General features: G+C 47.3%; 1 protein-coding gene across 2 annotated transcripts in view; it reads right to left on the reverse strand.

Annotated features, from left to right (window-relative positions):
• RASGEF1C (RasGEF domain family member 1C) overlaps nt 1-14,024 on the reverse strand; it is a 134,383-nt gene extending 120,359 nt beyond the window's left edge. The window contains exon 1 of one of the 2 annotated variants that reach the window (XM_075900487.1): nt 13,779-14,024. The gene's annotated coding sequence lies outside the window, so the exon portion shown is untranslated. The remainder of the gene's footprint in view (nt 1-13,778) is intronic. The other variant, XM_075900485.1, reaches the window with a different exon arrangement.
• Between the last annotated feature and the right edge of the window lie 7,683 nt (nt 14,025-21,707).

A 21,707-nucleotide genomic window follows, 5' to 3' on the forward strand; every position in this document is an offset into this window, starting at 1 on the left:
AGGGGGCAGGCAGGGAGGTGTCTGAAAACCAGCAGGGGAACCAGAGAAGAAGCCAGCGTCTTTATGTTCCTTTAAGACCAGGGAGGTGGGAGACGGCGGGGGAGGGGGGGGGAGAAGAGAGAGAAGGGACAGGGCGCTATCTGAAAGCTGGCAGGGGAACCAGAGAGAGAAAGAACCAGCATCTGTGCGCACTGGTTCCTCTCTGTCCCTTTAAGACCGGCAGGGGAGAACAGAGGGGACAGGGAGGTATCTGAAAGCCGGCATGGGAATCAGAGAACGAGTCGGTGTCTTTGAACGCTGGTTCCTCGTGGAACCCTTACGTTCACTTCCCGGAACCCCGGGGTTCCACAGCACCACTTGGGAAACACTGCCCTAGTATGTTGCAGGCAGACCCACAGACAGGGGAGGCAAAGGGGACAACTGCTCTGGGGCCCCATGAGTCAGAGGGCAGCATTGGGGCCCTGGCCCCTTTAAATCACCACTGGAGCACCCCATGGACCTCTCCGGGCGGCTCTTAGGGCTGCCTAGAGAGGCGGGGGCACCATGCTACGCACTCCGGGATACTGGGAGGACTCGGGGTGGGAGAAGGGGCACCTCACAGTCCAGGTGGTGCTGATTACTGGCTGTCCCTTCCCGCTCTCTCTGCCTGAGGCACTGCCCCTTCCCTACATAGGCTGTGGGCCCCCCTGGTTGGGGGTTCCATTCAGAGCACTCTGAGTTGCCCATGTGATGGGGCTGCCAACCACCTTTTCTTTGGGGAGGCTAAAAAGGTTTCTCCTTTAGATAGCTTTTCCTACGATGGGATTTCCCTTTACTTAATTTCATCCCTTAGGGGCCGCAAAGTGCAAATACAGGCAGTCCCTGGGTTAAGTACAAGATAGGGACTGTAGGTTTGTTCTTAAGTTGAATTTGTATGTAAGTCGGAACTGGTACATATCGTAGGGGAAACTCTAGCCAAACATTTCTCCAGAGCTCAGTTTTATTCTCCCACACCTCACTTCCCTCAGTCCTTTATTCTCAAGCTGAGGTGTCTGCTGAGAAAAGCTGCTCCGCGTCTCCCTGGTCTGCTGGGGGGGGGGGGGGCGCTAGCTTCGCGTCTCCCTGGTCTGCTGGGGGGAAGCAGCTAATGCGGGGTTGCCTCACCCCGTTTGTAAGTAGGGATCCGATGTAAGTCGGATCCATGTAACCCGGGGACTGCCTGTATATTTCTACCTCTGCTGACATCAAGATGCTCAATGGGACTTCCACTATCAAAAATAGTTTGCATACCGCAGCTGTACCTACACGGATGCATTTGTCCTCTCAAGCGTAGCATTTGTTCCTGAGAATGCGCATCATTTTACAGGCTGCAGTTGTCATGCATATCCTCAGTCCCCACCATTCAAAGCCCTTTACACACTCCTCGCTCCATGTGCTCATAAAAACCACTTGCCACGTGGATTTTTTTAATTGACCCTGCCAAAACATCAAAATCAAAGGGTTTCTGGTGTCAGAACCTTGCCGTTCTCATTTTAGCTTCTTAAATACTAATGAATGTGGCAGTATAGAATGGGTTGTTCTTTCTTCAATAATACAGGAGACCTCCACCACGCATGGAATCACTATTTGTGGTTCTGTGTATTCGCGGATCTCCTGTGCAGGTCTGGGGGAGAAGGGGAAGTGGCAGGATCCGGGAGCTGTAAGTAGCCAGGGTATCCTGTACAATTAAAAAACGGATGTGACTGTAAATTTAGGATTTTGTGTGAGATATGACCCATGAAAAGTGTAATGAACAGAACTGTGGAGTATCCCATGTGCACAATTAGGCCTATAAAAATGAAGCCCACATATCTTATTAACATCAGCAATTAGAAAGTAGGCACAATTTAAAAAATATTCTAGAAACATCACATGGCCAGTGTTGCCAGCAAAACTCTCTCTTAAAATACAAACATTCAACATTCACTTTGTGGGAGACACATTCGTACTTTCATTTACCAAAGGACAGGAGACCAGATTTTAGTCTTAGTTACACGAGTATAAATCCAGAATAACTCCAATGGATACATAAATCGTTGGACTGACTCTAGATTTATATCACTTTAACTCAGCTGAAAGGCTTTGTATGAGAAATACTCCTGATGATATGCTCTGCCTCGCTACGACATTTAAACTCCTGCTAGGCCTCTTGTGTGGTTATTTAGTGACTTATTGACTCCAGAGGGCTTTCGATCAGACACTTGGTGCTTGCCTCCGTATCTCTTCTGAAGTTCACCTTTAATGGCCTGATCTCATTAATGACAATAGAAAGACTTGAGAGTTGGATGGAGCTGTAGGTGCTGAGGGGTAAATCTTCCCATCTGGCCATGAAAATTTAAAAAATCCAAGCCGTTTACCTTACCCCTCTACTTTTTCCTAGTACAAAACCTCCCGATCTAGAGCTGCAACAGAAAGTTTTCAATATGTTTGTGTTTTAGAATTCAAATATAATGGGCAGAGCTTGATTCCTCTCTGGTTCACGCTGGCCTAATTCAGGAATAAATCTCCTGCAATAATGGAGCTCCCTCAATGCAAAATGGATGAGAGAGGACGAAGGTTTATGCTTTGTTTCTATTTTATAATAGCAGCCTGGGCTAAACAGCTGGTTACTCTAAGGGCTGCTAGATTTGTATTTTCTATTTGGCATTGAATTTTATGACTATGCTTTGTCATATCACTATTGTCATTTGTGGTTCTATTTACTGAATGTACCTTGCAATAATACACAAAACTGTGAGCTCCCAAATTTATACCCCAAGAGAGTTTCATCTGGCTGAAGAATCAGTGACATTTTGTCACAACCGCCTCTGTGAAACACGCATATTTTTTACAATAGATTTTATACTTTTGAATATTCATGTTGGTTTACATAATAGTGTGGTAAATTCTCCAGAGCATATCAATTTGCAATCAATGACCTTTCAATTACTTAACAGCCAACAATAGCAGCAGCATTATACAGCTTCTTCCATGTGAAAAGAAACCAAGTTATTTTCATTAGCAAGGATCATTCATAGATGTGTGCTTTTCATGAGACAAATCCACATTTGAAAGGTACTTAATATCCTTAGATGGAGCTTTACTGTTAAAAACAAATACAAACTCAAGTAATACACACAGCTGTATGCAGTATACAAATGAAACAGTGTAGATAATTATATATGTTAGGAGATTTATTATGCAGTATTAATAAGATTAAAAGCAGATGACAACTTCCTAATTGTAGACACGTATTATGTAATTGTATCTTATAACCAGTTCCTTAATTTTCATATCTAGAATAAGTAACTTACTTATTGTATCTGATATTATAAGGAATATATTTAGGATATTAAAGTTAATGTAATTATGCACGTGCTTAACTTTTGCTGAAAGGGCAGGACGACACCTGACCAAATGCTTAAGTTAAGCAGGTGCTTAAGTGCTTTCCTAGATCAGGGGTTTAAATCAGTCAGTCACCCGGGCACAGCATAGATTTTCAAACAGATGCATCTCAGTCTCCATATATTCCTGATCTTTAGTAACCAGTGGATTTGGCATTTGCAGCTGTCTGCGTCGCTTTGATACTTTATTTAACACAATACTAATCTAGCAGTTCAACCTTAAATGATCCATAGGCCTGCAACTGCAGCGCCTATCTGTACACATGGATAAGACAGTTCTACAGGCGACCCCCGCACTTACGACCTAATTGGTTCCTGGAGAACAGTCATAAGTTGAACTCTTATTTCCCATAGGCGCAATGTTATAAATGGCAGTTCCATTCCTGGAAACCCATTTCATATACCAAAATATCAAAACTGACTACGGAAATGGAGGAAAACTAATCTAAATAGATCAAATAATGCACAAAAATAACTAAAAAGTGAAGACCGATGTGGCAGAGATGTGCACATTTCAAGCAGCAGCTGCAGACTGGCAAGTCTGACTGACCTTGTACATTTCCTGTTTTGGGATGATGCGTGGAGTCTGTGTCGTACGCTGTTGTAAATACAAGCTGCGGACGTATATTGGAGGTTTTTAGGAACTCTCTCACATGGAAAAAATTGGTCGTAAATGTGGGGGGTCGTAAGTTGGAGGTCACCTGTAGCAGGTTCCAGATGAGGAGGGATAAAGTTGAGGGGGCCAGGAAGTATTTGTAGATTCTTCTCTACTATTCTAAAATCCACGAAGCACACTCATTTACACTTATTTCCCCTTCTCGGGTGAAACTTCCCTAAGAATGGCTCTGGGGCAGCTATGGGATAGCAGAGTCCCAGCAGCATGACTCTGGTTGGAAGCAAGCATGCTGTCCAGTGATAGCATGGAACAAAGAAGAGAACACTCCACTGATCAGATGCCTTTTGCCTCTGGTGGATACCACCATCCAATAGAAGAATTAGAGGGAAACTCAATGGCTACATCTACCCTGACCAGTCTTGTGCAAGAACATATGCAAATGAGGTGTGGCGATGAATATCGCTGTGCCTCATTTGCATATTTAATAAGCCACCATTTTTGCACAAGGGACTTTTGCACAAGAGCCATTCTGCCTGAAAATAAGCGGCAGAACGGCTCTTGTACAAGAGGGTGGGGTTTTGCGCAAGAAGGAGCAGTATAGACTGCTCCTTCTTGTGCAAAATGGCGGCTTATTAAGTATGCAAATGAGGCGTGGCAATTTTCATCGCCAGGCCTCATTTGCATATATTCTTGCCCCAGACTGGCCAGTGTAGACATAGCCCATATGTGCACACTCACCCTTCTGATATCCTGCACTGGAGTATCTCGACAGAGCAGCATCAGACCTTCAGATTACAATACTGCAGAACTTTGTATCTTCCTATATATGTGGGTTTCTCTTAAACCTGATTTGATTCATAGGAGGTAAATCGCTAGGAATGTTTCCCACAAAACATGCTGTCCATTCCATACGTGCTGTGTGATGTTTATATGATTGCAGATGCAGGAAAACAGAGAGATTATATGTTCACATTTTAAATTACTGTAATCGGGAAATGAGCCATGAAGTGTCTAATTGACTACATGTTAGAGAGGCAAGACGCCTGGAGCAACATCTTTTATTGGACCAACTTCTGTTGGTAAAAAAGAGAGAGACCTCACCCACTTGGTTTCTCTAATGTCCTGGGACTGTGCCAGCTACAACTATCCCACATACGACATGTTAATAATTGATTTTAAAGTTTAAATTAGAATCTTTGTATTTTAATCAGACTCTCAAGTACATCAAAAATACAGTAATCACACCTAACGATCGCGGTCCAGTAGCATACTACATTAGTGCCCGAAGCTAGAGACCTTGATCTGAACGGATGACTCACTGGCACATTTCAGAATCCATGAATCTCAATTGATTTTATACTTGACTAATAACAAAAATGTATAGCCCAATTTGTGTCTTGCACTGCCCCAATGGAAATAATGTAGCGAGTCTCCATCTGTTATGCAAATGTGAAGCTAAGCAGAAGGCTCTGCATTGTCGGAAAGCATTGCAAATAGCCACAGCCCCAAACTTGACCTTGATCTATAAATAACTATACTTTGCAGCTGAATGAAGGGCATTCTGTGATGAATAAACCCATATTGCGGAAATTGCTGTTAACAGACATTTCAGTGCATGAATTTTAGACCTACAACAGATCCCCGGATACACTTATTTGATTAAGAGAGAGAATCCACAGACTAATTAAGAACAAAAACAAGTCACTACTTCAGGCCCCAATTCATTAATGCATTTAAACTTCCACTTGTAATGACTGGGCTGTGGACTGTCATGCCTAATGGTTAGATTCTGACCTCTGCCATGCCAGAGTTCAGAACCACTGACAGCATCAGGTACCGAGCCAAAGTTCAAAGCTAGAGGCAAAGCCAGGTGCCAAGTCAGGCACAACATTGGGGGTTAGGCACAGGAAGGATCTGGAGTAATGGTTCTGGAACAATTTTTAATAGTGGGGGGTGCCGTACACGGAAACCATGTATTTGGGTCATTTTTACGACAAGCCAGGGAGTGCGGCAGCCACTGCCACCACCCCACATTGCAGTTCTATCAAGGGCAATGAGGTAGGAAAGCAGGAACAGATGGGGACTGAGATAAGGAGGACAGGAGCCAGGAGCAAGCAGGAATGCAGGGCTCTGGAGTCAGGTAAGCAGGAAACATCTTTAGTGGCTGATAGACAGGGTATTCCTCTCCTTGGTTAAACAACTTCCTTCCTGCCACTCTTCCTGCCTTAAAAACAGCTCCCCAGCCAATCAGTGTGCTGGACATTCCCCCCTCCCACATTAGGCGCTTCAGGAGTGGGGCCATTTACAAGCTAGCCAATCACTAGTTCCCTTCTCCAGTTGCTCAAGTGAGTGGCAGGATAGTGGTTGCGACAAACATTGCACTGCCTGGGCACCCCTGGGTCCAAGTTGGAGGTCAGCGACCACTCACAGCGTCTCACTTCAAGAGGATTCTTAAGCCCCATTGACTTCAGTAGGTCTTTAAAACACATCCCCAAACAGAGATCCTTTCTTGGGTTAGGACCATGGTCAGTCTCTTAATTCAACGCTCCTGGAATGCACTGGACAACAGCAGTTAGCTGATGAATACTGTTCTTGCAGCTGACATCCTTGAATGCTAAGGCAAAAAACCACGATTATAAACAGAAAGAAAGAATTGCATTTCAATTCATTGAATGAAGAGAAACACGATTAACGTTTGCCAAATGGGAAAGGACAAAATCAGCTGGAGAAAATATAGTGATGCTAGTAAGGTGATGACAGAGGTAGAAGGAAAGTCTCTCTTCAGTCAAATACCCTGGCATGCACTTCTAACAGGAGATAAAAGATTAAAGGCTTTTTTCCCCCTGAAGCAATGGATGAAAAATAAGCTGAACATTAATTACTAATGTGCTCTTTACTGCAATTCTGTACCTGGTATTTATGAATAGATACAAGAAGTAGAAGTGCTATTAACTGATGGGAGTTTATGATGTCACCTGCACCAACAAAAGCCCATTGGGTCATTCACATAATGTGGAAGGTTAATGTAGATGGGATAATGAATGTCCACAGTATTTATAATGCCTGTGAACATCAAGAGTACTCTGCGAGTTCATAACTATAGTATGGCATAATTAGAGCTAGGTGATTAACAGAATTTCCATCTTGTGGAAAATTCTTGAGATTTCAAAATTTGGTTTCGTACCAAACTGGGATGAAAAAGCCGAAGTTTTCATGAAACAGTTCATGAAACAAAATATTCCTAAATACTTTATTTAAAAAAGATCTAACTGCTTCATTTTGCCTTCGTTTCAACGTTTACATTCTGTAAAACTTACAACATGATAAACAGATGCATATTGTCTAAGAAGGGTACAAAAGTTTTTTAAAAAAGGCAAAATGTCATGTTTCAATGATGCCTCCCCCCCCAAATATTTTGATTTAATCAAATCAGTATTTTTCACAGAAAACTGATCTCTGAGCATTTCTGAAAACTATACTCTGAAAAGCTCTAGGCAAAAAAGTCCTTTTGAACACAAAAGGAGAAAGGCCCTTGTGTGCACCACAGCTTCCTAGAATTTCAGCCACTGAAGATCCTGAAGCAGCCAAGGATTGTGAACCTTATTGACAGAGTGGGAAAAGCCCTACAGTGACGATGGCAGACCCCCGTGCCTGCCAGGCGCTCTCTCTAAATGTCAGGTGAGAGCACCACAAAGTGTGAGCAATGCAAAACAAATTCTTTTGTGTTTAAAGTTCAGCCGTTCTCTTCTTATACATTCCTGAAATATGCTGAAAGGAAGCGAAGCAAAACCCGGCAGGGAGGCAGCTCAGAGCCACAAGTGACTTTAGTTCAATGTCAGACGTGGAGACAACAAGGCTATCTACACTGCAGAGTTTTTGCGCAAAAACTTGTGGAGCATCCACACGCCAAGCCCGTTCTTGTGCAAGAAAAAAAGTACAGTAAAGTGTAAGAACAGAGGGCTTTTTTGCACAAGAGTTATTCCTCTCCCCACGAGGAATAAGCATTTTTGCACAAGAGCAAAAAGGAATGTGTGGACAGGCAACAGGAGTTTCTCGCACAACAAACCCCTATGGCTAAAATGGCCATCAGAGCTTTCTTGCGCAAGAGAGCGTCCACACTGCCATGGATGCTCTTCGGCAAGAGCACATCTCTTGCGCAAGAGCACATGGCAGTGCGGACGCATGGACGCGCTCTTGTGCAAGAACTTTTTGCGGAAGATCTCTTCCGCAAAAAGTTCTTGCATGAGAAGCGTGCAGCGTAGACATAGCCCTAGGGTTTGCTTACCAGCCTTTAACCCACACCCACTCATACACATGCCTATTACATATATATTTATATGTCTATATATGCTGGCCCTCATTCCCCAATCTGTTAAGGTCACTTTGCACGCAATACAATGTGGTCTTACACCAGCCAGAGGTCCCAGCTGAGAATCTCCCTTCTACAGAGGAAATGATGCGAGAGTCGGGTATCTCCCCACTTCTCTGTGCGGAGGGGGATATATCGGAGTCTGGGCTAAGCTGAGCTTGGTTATGCCTGATCTTCTGCTGACCTCTGGAACCTTATACCTGCAACAGAAAACAAAAGCAAAACCTTTCTCTCTCTTTCTCTAATCTGCCATGGGACCAGGGAGTCCCGAATCAGAGATCACAATCACTCAGGCCCAACAAGGGGGAGGTGGGAAGGAAGCAAGAAGCTCCCAGCTGGTGTAACTACAGCAGCGGTGGCTGGAGACCCAGATAGGGATGTAAGTGACTAGTTGACTAGTCACTTCTTCTCCTGCAGGCGTAGAAACAGGTGCTGCGGAGCAGAGGTGGCCCGTGAGCCTAGGAAGACTCGGCGGTCGCCTAGGGCGCCGCTGGCCCAGGGCACCCAATGATGTCATCACGGGGCACCCGATGATTACGTCATGGCCATTGACAACCATGCAGGCGGGGACGCCAATTGCGCCTTACGCCTGGGGCGCCAGCTGCCATAGCCAGCCTCGGGCAGCTCCTGCTGGGGAGAGCCGGCTTAAAAGCCAATTCCCCCCAGCACCGTCTCCATGCCCAGGGCAGGGGAGGCAGAGAGGTACCAGGACTGGGCAGGAGCCAGGAATCAGCTGATTCCCGGCTTGCGCCCAGTCTCAGACACTGCACCTCTGCTTTCTAAATGTATCAAGAGCCTGCTGGCTCATAATACATTTAAAAAGCAGAAGCGCAGTGTGGAGAGGATCCCCATGAGCCAGGAATCACCTGTCCTGGCTCATGCTGGGTCTCCCATGCTGTGCACCAGCCTTTTAAATGTATTAAGAGCCTGCCCGCTCTTAATACATTTCAAAGTCAGAGCGCCAGCCATGTGCTAACCACACTGCAGCTCCCCAACATATCGACTAATTGACTAGTGATGGAAATTCCATCAACTAGTCTATTAGTTGATTAAAGTAAATTTAACATCCCTAGCCTCAGACTCCTTTGAATTGCCTGGGGAGTACCCACCCCTGTGAGAAACTTTTGTCTTTTGCCCTCCCTGTATTGTCAACAAAGAACCAGCGTGGACTCTGCTGTTTGTTTTGTGGAGAGAAATGGCTTCTGCCACTATCCCACAATGTCTGCCCCAATGGCTCTGCTCAGTGTTTTGTGGTCTCTGCTGCCCTGCAAGCATGTGTCTCCTTCCCCTTTCAAAGCTCCAGGAAGTAGCTGACAGCTAAGTGAGCTTCTCCCTTTGGGGAACAAAGAACAAGTCACTGGAATGCTCCTGCTCTGCTGCTGCGGGGGAAGGGGGAGGCGACTGGAAAGACTGCTGTGCTGCTTTGACACTCGTTAGCACACAGAGCTATGAGAATCCCAAGAAGCGCAGGAAATCAGCTCTACCTTCCCACAACACTGCACCGTGGGATGTTCTCCCACATTGCTTTGCTATGTCTGTCAACAGGGCACTAACAATGTGACCATGAAAAGTCGACAATGGGAAGCAGAAAAACTGGTTTGACCAGTTTTCACTTTTGACGCCTTTTGCATGTCGACAGCACTTTCGCCGCCAAACTTTTCCAGTGTAGACAGAGCCAAAGTCTTTGTAAACTTCGCAGCAGTGGGTAGGTGGCTGGTGTGCAGAAATCACAGCCTCTCAGGCTCACCAACATGGCCTTCCCCAGAAATGCCAAACTAGGGGAGGCCATAGGAGATAAAGAAGAGCTTCAGGAAAAGACATGGTGCGGGAACAAAGACTTAGGGAAGGGAGTGGTGTGGAGGTTGGAGGCTTGTGGACAAGGGGGTGGTGCAAGAGCAAGACCTCAGAAATGGCCAGCCGGAGGGCAGGGGCTTACCTTGTTAAGGGCAGAGTCTCATGAAGAAGGGGCACCATTGTTTGGGCATCTGTGGTCCCCCACTTTGAGGGTGCTTCTGCCCCTCCTGCTCTTATTTCCTCAGACTCTCCCCCACTGATCTGGATGTATCCATCTCGTCTTCTAGCAGGGCTGAACCTTTTTTCAGTCAGGGGCCACACACAAGTGAGAAGACACAAGACTCACTAGCACTCAGCTCCGGGTGCTGGGTCTGTGGGGATGGGAGATGCCAAGGCTTGGGGCTTCCAGCCTGTGGTCGGAGACTTGCCGCGGGGAGCTGGATCCCGGCCGTAGGTTCCCCACCCTCAGAGTACCACTCTTTGGGACAAAGCCCCTCTTTAAGCTCTGCGTTTTACAGGTCCCAGTGCAGTGGAAGAATAGGACTTGTCTAGAGTTCCCAGGCACTACAGAAATACAGCTAAGTAAATAATATAATCTAGACACACACACCCAGGAAAGTCTCCTCTTAGGTCTAGTTAGAGCCTGGTTTGAATCCTGCTGTAGGAGGTTTACATCCCTTTTCAAAACTCTTTCTATTTTCACATTTACTCTTCTAGCTCAGGATGTGCTTGTGACCCATATAAATGTCTAGTCCTTCTGGAATCCTGCTAAACACTTGGCCTTGGCGCTATATTGTGGCAGTGTGTTCCACGGGGTAACTGTGTTGCATGAAGCAGTATTTCCTGCCGCCTCAAACTAGCCAGCTGATTGGCATCCTGTGTCCTTTACTATAAACAAATAGCTGTCCTCCAGGTATAATTTTGAAAACTCTCTGCTAAACAAGCATATAAAGCAAAGCCTTGGGCAACTGAAGGACTACTAAAGCGAGCCTGGTTGTGAAGAGATCTGTAAACATCCAGATTCCACACAGCAATACCAAACTTGGCCAGTGATATGAAAGGCACAGATCACTTCTTACCCAGCTCAATTACCCAAGACTCTAAATAAGCTTGCTAATTATTTCCAAGGGCTTTTAATATTACTGTCCCTAAATTTGATTAAACACCACTCTAAATCCTTTTAACTGATCATCATTAGAGAAAGCTGGCTTGATAGGGCAATAAAAATGTTTTCTGTTTCCCATGGACTAATGGCTCTTTTTTCAGTAAAAGATGCTCGGTTTTAACATCTCCCACTGCTAGAGCAGGGGAGCTGTTATAACGCACACTGTTAGGACCTGGCAGCGCAGGTCTGTCCTCCGTGGGAGTTTCGTTCGAGTAAGGATTGCAGGATTGGGCCTTTTGTGTTATGCTGGGGTAGGATGGAATAAAATGATACGACTTGACATAAGCACATAATGCACCAAATTTTCCTCTCACTTAGTCCAGTGCAAATCCAAAGCGATTCCATTTAAATCAATGATCAGAGTCACTCTGGATTTCCACCAACGTAACAGAATGTGGCCCAAAGCGCCATGAAGCTATTGCACTGAAGAAAACTTTTAACTCTTGCAGCAGTTTTCTTCACTGCCATGTTGATGTTTCTATTTTAGAATTCACTCAAAAACATCTTGCTGAGAAAATGGCACGTGTAAGTATTACCCTCCTTTGACTACAGAGAGCTATGCCACAAACCCGTATTAAATTAACATCAAGTGGCTTAAACCAAAAACTTAAAAAGAATTCAGGAAATGCAGTCCTGGAACAAATTGTTCCTGCACATCTCTCTCTCTCCTCTCCTGCCTTGAGCCTCACACTGTGCCACTGCCCCTTTGAAGCAGGGCTTCGCGGAATGGATCTTTCACACTATGCATCACAACATCACCGGCTCTATCATCTCCATCTCCAGCACATAGTATTTCACCGATTACAGGCAGGGTCCATAGCAGCTGGACCTCTGGAGTGTTAATTAGTATTAGGGATGTGTTCATAGTGTAAATGGATCTTTGAGAGCCCCAGAGATATACCGTGTAAAGGTAAATCCAGGGACTGAAACCATTGCACTGTTAATTGGAATATGCATATTACAGCTATTATAAACAAGGGCTACCGCATGAGCCCAGATGGCAATTTTCAGAATCTAACAACTGGTCCATTTTGAGGGTTTCTTTTAAATAACTTGAACAAGTCAACCACAATCTAGGTTAAGTCTCCTGAAATATATAAACAGAGTTGACTTTTAAATCAAGACAGAGAAAACAGCTCCTGAAATGCCCTGTTTTTCTACAACAGCTGTGAGAATTTAAATCAAATTTGGCTTAAAGCAAATGACTCCCCAATTGAGATTTTGTATGCCAAGGTTGAGCTGAAACAAACCTTTAGTGCTAAGTTTCCAGTAGCCCAGGATTTCTAATGGAAATAAAGATAAGACCTAGAGTAAGACCACTCCAGTTTCACACCGTCCCCAGGATTTCTCACAACCCTTCACCTGGAAGGGCAGCTCCATTTATCTCCCAAATCCCTAATAAAGGACTTTTGCACACAGCACGGTTGCCAATGCTCCAGGATTGCCCTGGAGTCTCCAGGAACTGAAGGAGTAATCTTTGATGAAAGATTATAACCTGTGATGAAACCTCCAGGAATATGTCCAACCCAACCCGGCAATCCTTGTGCACAGGCACAAAGAGGCCATCAACAGCAGAATACTTCATGGTCAACTCTTTTTGTTTTTGCTCTGGACTGAGTACAAAACCTGTGCGGAAGTGCCAGCTACTTCCTTGCTAGAAGACAACAGGCACATCTACAGATTGGATCCAGGCACCACTTTGAAACAAGTGTTTGGGACTCACAAAGAGTTAACACACCTCCAACCTAGTTCAACCACTTCAGGGTCACTCACTGACCCCCCCCCCCTTTGGTTTAACTATATTTGGGACCCAGAGAAAGAGTTCACCCCCCCTCCAACCTCATTCAACCTCTTCTGTGTTTCTCACTCACACCTTTGAGTTCAACTTTTAACTACATCCACCCCCCCCCACACACACACCCCTTTTGATTTAGCTACATCCAACCAGCCCTTCACCAGTGGAGCCCCTCCAGTTCCACCCACTCCCCCCGGACTCTCCAATTCCGCTCAGCTGGGACCGCAGCTCCATTCACCTACCGCCCCCAGCTCCGGCCACACCTGCCAACCCAGCGCATCCCTCGGCTCACCCGCGCCGAGCTCCACGCGAAGTTTGCCTTCCCCGCACGAGACGGGGCAGGTCTGTCCACAACCCCCGCGCCCTCCAGCGGGCAGCTCCCCCCCCGCGACGAACCGCCTCGCCCGCATGGCCCCGCCAGGTGCATCCCAGCACATGCCGGCCACGTTCCCAGAGCGCGCGGAGCCATCTCCGCAGCCCTGCAAACGCGCGTGGCCAGCCGAGCCCAGGGCAGCGCGGTCCTGCCGCTGCCTGTGGATTTGGTTTCACCTGCCCCCCGCCCAGTGCCCTGCTCCGAGAGCCCCGCAAACAGCGGCTCCCCGCGCAGCCCAGACGCGCCGCAGCCGGCTCGGACTCACCGCAGCGCCGCACGCGTGGTCCCCCTGCTGCAGCCCATGGGAGAGCGGCCCGGGCCCTGGAGACTGGCTGGCCGCGCGCCCCGCGGGCTCCTCCGCAGCCGGCCAGGGACCCGCTCGCCTCCGCTGCCGCTGCCGCTGCCGCTGCCGAGTGGCTGCGGCGGGCTCCGCGCGGCGCCTCCCAGCCCAGCGCCCGGGGCGCAGCAGTGAGGGCGGACAGCGCCGCCTGGCCGCCGCGCTGGGGATCGGGAGCGGAGCTGCCTAGCCCCCTCCCCAAGCAGAGAAAGCCCCTCGCTCAGCCGCAGGCGGCGGAGAAACCCCGCCCCCAGCCCGGCCCAGGTGACTGCGGGAGAGGGTTCTGGGCAAGGGACAGGTGCAACCCCCTCCCTTCAGGCTCTGCTGGCCTGTCAGTCAGCTGCCTGGGGGCAGCCTGCCCCACACAGTAGGGAGAGGGGAGCCCTTGGCCTGGGGGCCTGTGTCTTGGGGAAGGAAGCAGCTGCTGTTTTCTTTAGGGAGCAAGGAAGCCCCCCTTGTTCCCAGGGGCTGGGCAGCCAGGCACCCACTCCTGGGAACTGAAGAGGCAGGCAACACTTCTGTTGCAAGGGGCAGAGAGCAGGCCTGAAGAGGTGAAGACAGTACAGCTGCGCCCTCCCGGAATCAGATTCTCCCTTCTTGGACATTGGTGGTTGAATTAATCACAGTGGGAGTTCGGCTACTGTGCAGTTGGCTAGCCTGCAGGCAGCAAGCCCTAAGGCCTTCTCCAAAAGCAGAATCCCCTTGTGGGAGGGGAGGCCAGGAAGTGGAGAGAGAGGCACTACCCTTACCTCTCCTCCTGGGAGCCTCTCGGGGACCTGTGGGGGTCCTTGAAAAACCTGCCCCCAGGCTCGGACTAGGCACATGAGGGGGTAGAATAATGAGCAGATTAATTTTTTGTTAAAGGTCAACATTCTTTTAAAAATAGATGTCGGGACAGGAGCAGCTGCCTTGATTTTCCTAAGCTTTGCATAGCTGAAAACATGCTCTGGAAGGTTAATTTACTGCTGGAGAAAAGGTTCAGCCCTGAACCGTATCTAGAGAACAGAAGCTGCCAGAGCAAGGGGTCCCTATACTCTCCACCAGCTCGGAGCAGGAGAGACCAGCTCAAGGACTTCACGAACCAGCTCAGTCCCTATTTCCATTCAGTCCGGGGTAGGAATGTGAATTGTTAACCGGTTAACTGGCAAGTGGGTGAGGTTACTAGTTCCAGCTAACCAGTGGGGGCTAGAGCAGCTCCCCACCTACCAGGGGCAGGGGATGTTCCAGAGCAGCCCCTGTCATTGGTGGGCCCAGCCATTGTCCATGGTGGGAGGGGGCACTCTAGCTCTCCCCTTAATTGGTTAACTGGTTAACCAGTTAAACAGGGTTTTACATCCCCAGTCTGGGGTCTCTTTTAGAGACTGCCAGCAAGAACAGGCCACACATGGTGGCATAAACATTAGGAAATTAATTTTGCATAGATCAGGCAAGGGAGGGTAATGACTTGTGGGTCAGATTTCTTTCCCCTAGTGATGGGGTGCTGTGCTCCTGGGTCTCATTTACTGAGCCATTGGGGACTTGCTGGAATGGGGCTATATCTAGGCTGTGTCTAGACTGGCCAGTTTTTCCGGAAAATCAGCCACTTTTCCGAAAAAACTTGCCCGCTGTATACACTGGCCGCTTGAATTTCCGCAAAAGCACTGACGATCTCATGTAAGATTGTCAGTGTTCTTGCGGAAATACAATGCTGCTCCCATTCAGGCAAAAGTCCCTTTTGCGCAAAAGGGCCAGTGTAGACAGCTCAGATTTGTTTTCTGCAAAAAAGCCCCGATCGCGAAAATGGCGATCGGGGCTTTTTTGCGGAAAAACACATCCAGATTGGCACTGATGCTTTTCTGCAAAAAGTGCTTTTGCGGAAAAGCGTCCGTTCCAATCTAGACGCTCTGTTCCAAAAATGCTTTTAACGGAAAACTTTTCCGTTAAAAGCATTTCCGGAAAATCATGCCAGTCTACACACAGCCCTACTGTATAATTGAGCAAGTCTGTCTGTCTGTCTCTTTAAGGACTCCTATATGGGAAGGGCTAGGATCACCAAATTCGGCAAAGAGCTGCCTCTGATTATAACTTAAAGCAATGTAAGGGTTTGGCTGTGCCAGAAAAATGGGATGTGCCTGGAATGGGATTGCTTCCCAGAAAACCATACAGAAAAGAGAATCACCGGGCAGGACTGGCTGGGACCCCTGCCCCTCATCCAGGACTGTCCCAGCCCCAAGCTTCCCACCCTCCCGGTGCCCTTTATGGGCACAGGGAGCAGATATATCTGGACCTGCCCCAGCTGGGGGACAGGCACCCCCTTCCCAGCTGTGCCCACTGGCAGGGCAGCAGACATGGAGCTTCTCACCTGGCCCCAGGCTGCTGCAGTGAGAGAGAGCTGGGGTAGTCCTCTCTACCCAGGGCAGCCTGACTAGTCAAAGCTTCATCCCCACCCCAACGATTTAAATGAAGAAAAACAAAAATGGAGTTAAGGACTTGAGCAGCACCAGGTAAATCTTCTAGTAAATAATAAAAGCTTTAGCCCACCAGGGGAGAATGTCCCGGCACAGGGCTGCTACGGTGACCCGTGCGAACAGCAGCAGCCAGGGGCTGCGTGGGACGGGGCAGGAGTTCTCCTGCATGTGATTACTGAGATTCAGGGTCAATTCAGGTTGCAGAGGTGCCAGCTCTGAGAGATGAGGCTGCCGTAAGCAGAGCTGCTCCTGGGGAAGCCCAGAACTTGGACTTTCTCAGTAAAAGTCAGCTCTGGAGACAGAATGGAGGCAAATGCCATCGTAGTCCACCCCCTCACTTATAGTAAGTCTCTCCCCCAAGCTGTTTACTGGATTCAGAGCACTGGGGGAACTATTCCATGCAGAAGGTCAGACGAGGAAACTGGCTTGGTGTAGATCTGAGTGATCTACACTAACGTGCAATCCTTTGCATAGGGGTCTTGCTGCAGGAAGGAGGTGAAATGCTGCTGCTGGGCTTGTGGTCCTGGTCTTCTGCCCCTCCACGTCTGAGGGCTTCAGGCCATGCGCTGTAGGTATTAGAGGAGGAAGGATGGTTATACAAGTGAGGATTTGTACCTGGGCAGAAAGTATCCTCCCTCTGTCTACTCTCCATGGCTGTTACTGTCTTCTCAAGGTTGGGTGGGGTCTTAATTGAGGAAGGCAATGACTTGTGACTCCATCAGGAGTCCATCATCCTGTGTTTTTTCCATAGGAGGATTTTGCCTTTTAATTTTTTAATACACCCACTAGAAAGAGAGGTTCCTGGTAGCAGGCAGGGTAGAGACAAGGGGCCATGGGCACGTTTCTCTGGTTTTTATACTACCGTGGCTGAACATTATAACACACTTTCAGGGTCCTAGCACACCGGTTTCCCTTGGAAGTGAAAGGCAGCAGAATTTCCCACACAGTTGGACACAGTATCGGTGACATTGGTCAACCAACAAATTGTTCTTTCCAGTTTGTGATATTTTTAAATGTTGCTTTCTTAAAACACAAAAGCACACATCAATTTGAGCCCATACTGTTGGAAACCAAAACGTTTCTTTCAGCGCATAAGATGCCTTAGTAAAGTTTTATGATCATTTGTCAATTGCACTAAACCGCACACCAGGCTGAAAGATCCTCACCTGCTTGAACTTTAATTCCTTGTTGCTAGAAAACATATTCCTCCCTTCGCCCCCTCCCCTCGTTTTTTCATTGTTACAATCATCCAAAATAAAATGGTCACACAGCTCTGAATTCTGAGCACTTCAAAATGACTGTTGTCTTTTATGAACTGCTAAAAACCCCACCTGTTAAAATTCACATAAATGTGGCCTGCTTCCAGGTAGTAAATGATAACTGTTATGCGTGCATGTGTACATATACAGAGTTTACTTGTATAGGAAACGTTTTTGGTGTCATCCAATTAAGTATTTAATGTAACTTTTATATTCATATCTGCTGTTTTATTTGTTGGTTACCCACGGTATTAGAACTCAAATTAATCTGAAATACAAAAGTTACACTGAAGTGTAGCCCCTGCCTTAAATTTATGTATACAAGAAAGTAATTCATGATTGGCAATGCAAAACAACCCAGCCCAGTCATTGCAACAGTGCAATGACACTTAACACCAACTGTATAGGAGCTCAGAAATAAAATGGCGTGCATTCTTTTCAGATGACACATTCTCCATGGAAAACACACTGCAGTAAAAAAGGGTCTTGTTATATTTTTGGTTTAAAAATGTAGATTGTAAAACAGAAAAATTCCTCTCTTTTTTAATCTGTTGGGAATGTTAGGAAGTTCCTTTCAGCCCTTTCTTTCCACCTCCCGCCCTCTTTTTCTCTTTCCTCCCGCCTGGAAAAATCATCCCCCCCCCCCCTCCGCAGAGGCAAAGAGCCCAAGATGAAGTGACAGCAATGCAATTCTGCTCCATGGGCAGGTAATGAAGCAAGAGGGCAAGCGGTGGAAGCGACAGAGTCCATAACTGCTGTGCGCTATAGACAACTGCTCAATGTATGCAGCTAAAAGTGGGAGTGGGATAAGAGATTTCTTGCTATGTGGATCCACCATCTATTCTTCCTTGCATAGTGGAAGGGCAATAGCTACAGATGATATTGACGGCCTGGACTTAGTTATTCCCCTTAGACCTTTCCAAACACGGAGCTAAGGCTGTGTCTACACTGGGAAGGTTTGGTGACAGAAGTGCTGTCGACATGCAAAAGTCACCACCAAATTGGTCAAATCACTTTTTCTGCCTCCCATTGTTGACATTTCATGGCTACATTGCTAGCCCCCTGTTGACAGACAAAGCAAAGCCATGTGAGCAAGCATCCTACGGTGCAGTGATGTGGGAAAGCAGAACTGATTCCCACACTTCTTGGGATTCCCTCATATCTCTGTGAGCTCTCCGTGCTGAGGAATGTCAAAGCAGCACAGCTGTCTCTCCAGCCCTCCCCCTGCAGTAGCTGTCTGCCTGCTGCTGCGTTCCTAGCAGGGCAGAACAGAAGCATTCCAATGATTTGCTCTTTGTTCCCCACAGGGAGCCACTGTCAGATACTTCCCAGAGATTTGAAACTGGAGGGGGTGCATGCCTGCAGGGCAGCAGAGATTGCAAAACACTGAACAGAGGCATAAAGGCAGGCATTGTGGGATACAGGTGGAAGCCAGTTCTGTCGACAAAATGAACAGAAGAGTCCACACTGGTTCTTTGTCAACGATAAAGGGGAGGAGAAAAAACAAGTTTCTCACAGGGGTGGAAGTTTTTTGTGTAAACACTCTGTCTTGTCACCAAAAGGCAGTTTTTGACCACAAAGTGTGCCAGTGTAGACCAGGCCTACGTTACCTTAACAGTCTGTTGGGAATAGGATTTAGCCCTCAGTTGTTAGCTGCTACCAAGAGCTGGGAAGGAAGAGGAGATGGTGAGTACATGCTTCATTTCTTGGGAAGGGTATAGCTCTCTCATGTCTATGTTCCTCTGCTTTGTGACACCCTGTGTGTTCTAAACTTCAGTGCCAACATCAAACTGGGAAGCTGAGGGCCTTAGTCGTGCATTTTTCTATCAGAGAATCGACAGTATGTCTCGTACTGAGCAAATTTTGGCATGGTACAGCTGTGCCTGTGTGGAATTACCACTGCTATTATCCTGTCATATTTGATCATCCGGAAATTCATGTTATGCCCTTCCTAGCAGAGTGTCTTGCACAAAACTACGCTGAGGAAGCCGCAAACAATGTCATCACTCGACTAATAGGAAGTTGTAGTCTTGCTTATAATTATGTTATATACACTTAAATTTCCTCTTCTCAATCAGGAACCTGATCTTTTGTCAAAATGCTTGCATTGCCCATTGTTTTTGTGACACAGACTAAAGATGTGTATCAATTACATAATTGTTATCTAATAAGTACGGCAGAGTAAGTTGATGCAACATAATTATACATTTTAAATTGTAGCAAAACATCTATTTTTGGTCCATTTTTAACAAGACACCTGGAAGGCAGAAGAAAACAGTATGAATCACAAGCCAGTTATGAAATAAAGCAATACAAATGAGATGTTCTGCAGTTACACCACATACTTATAGCAACTGCCCCAAAATATACAAAACATTATAAAACAAATATTTTCAGAAGTACAGGCCATCCTCACTATAAGTACAAGATACAGTCCAAAATATTTGGACTTATAGCAAAACAATTTAAAGCGGGGAATTTTTTCCCGCGGGCTGACTAGGGTTGCCAGGTGTCCGGTATGTTCACCTCCTGTCCAGTAGAAAAATCCAGAAAATACCGGACACCTAAACTGGCCGGTATTTTCTGATTTTTTCCCGGCCAGGGGGTGAAAATACTGGACTCTCCTGGTCAATACCGGACACCTGGCAACCCTGAGGAGCTGGGCCCAGCCTGCCCACCTTTTCCCCCCACCCTTACCTGGTTCTGCAGGGGAGCTGTCTGGTCTGGTGCAGGGAAAGAAGGCAGAGAAGATGGCCGCTGACTGCCTGGGTTTAGCGTTGGAAACAGCTGCCTCTCAGAAAGTCATACCTAGGGCGTATTGAGCATGTGTAGTGGAACTGAGCATGCTCAGTAAGAGCTGCTGTTGCTGTTGTCTTCACTCTGCCGCTACACCTGCAACCCGTTAAGAGTGGCAGAGCCCAGCCGCTCTTTATTTCTTAATTTTTTTTCCTTAATAACTCTCGGGTCCCCCCCCCCTTTTTTTTCCTCAACAACTTTGGTCTCCCCCCATTTTTTTCAACAGAATTTTTTCCCCGGTGGTTTTTTTTGGGGGGGGGAGGAGGAGATGTTTGGCATTTTTAGTTAAACCATCTGGCAACCCTAGGGCTGATTTCTATTTGCAAAAATAGATTTTTTCTTTTGCGCGACTGAAGAGTGGGGAATGGGAGGACTTATAATGCATCAGTTCCTATAAGCATCAATGACTTTAGTGCAGAACAGATGTATACCGGGGTGACTTATAGTGGGGACACCCTGTAGTCAGAAATATTCTAGAGACAACATTTCTGTCCCTTCTTAGGTCTGCATTTTAAAAGCAGCACATGATGGTATTAGCCTTGAGAGGGGTAAATCCATCTCCAGGAAAGGAAGGAGGGGAACACATGGAGCAACAGAGCACATTTCCCTGCCTCTGTTTTGTCCCGGACAGACATAAGGATCTTGTGCAAAACGGGGTTTTTGTGCAAAAAGGAAATATCCACACTGCTTCTTTTTGCGCAAAAAAGAAACGGCAGAAAATATGCTAATGAGATCGTGACTTATGCTAATGAGTCTCTCATTAACATATTTTCTGCCAGAAGAACTGGCAGTGAAGACGTAGCCTGAGATGGATTGCTGAACGGCCTGCCAAAAAATGTACTGGCGGTGGAGGGAAATGCATGTCGTCTATAGCATTGACCTATATGCTTTTGCTTATTGGTTAATCGGTTAATTGACTACCCCGGTGTTTCCCAAACTATGGGCTGCGGCCTGATACTGGACCGTGAGAAAAAATACCAGGCTTCAGCGTGGCTGCCAGAGTGTTCTGGGCTCCTGGACTGCCTGTGCAGCGCCGGGTTCCCCAAGCCCTCAGCCGGGCTGGGCGGATGCAGCCATATGTTTCAGGCTCCCGGCAGAGGCACAGTGAGGGTTACTAGGTGAGCTCTTATTGCTGGCTGTGGAGGGGAGAGGGGTGGGATTGGATATGGGCCGCAGGGAAGCAGGGTCGGGCCAGTGGAGCTGCCCGGGGGAGATAGGGAGGGGAACCGGCTGGCGGAAGCAGGGCTGGCTGGGGGAACCAGCTGGCAGAAACAGGGCTGGCCAGGGGGGCGGGAGCAGTGGGGCTGGCCAGGGGAGATCGTGGAGCTGGCTGGGGAACCGGCCCGTGGAAGCAG

This window comes from Pelodiscus sinensis, chromosome 17, assembly GCF_049634645.1.
Source record: "Pelodiscus sinensis isolate JC-2024 chromosome 17, ASM4963464v1, whole genome shotgun sequence".
Lineage (NCBI taxonomy): Eukaryota > Metazoa > Chordata > Testudines > Trionychidae > Pelodiscus > Pelodiscus sinensis.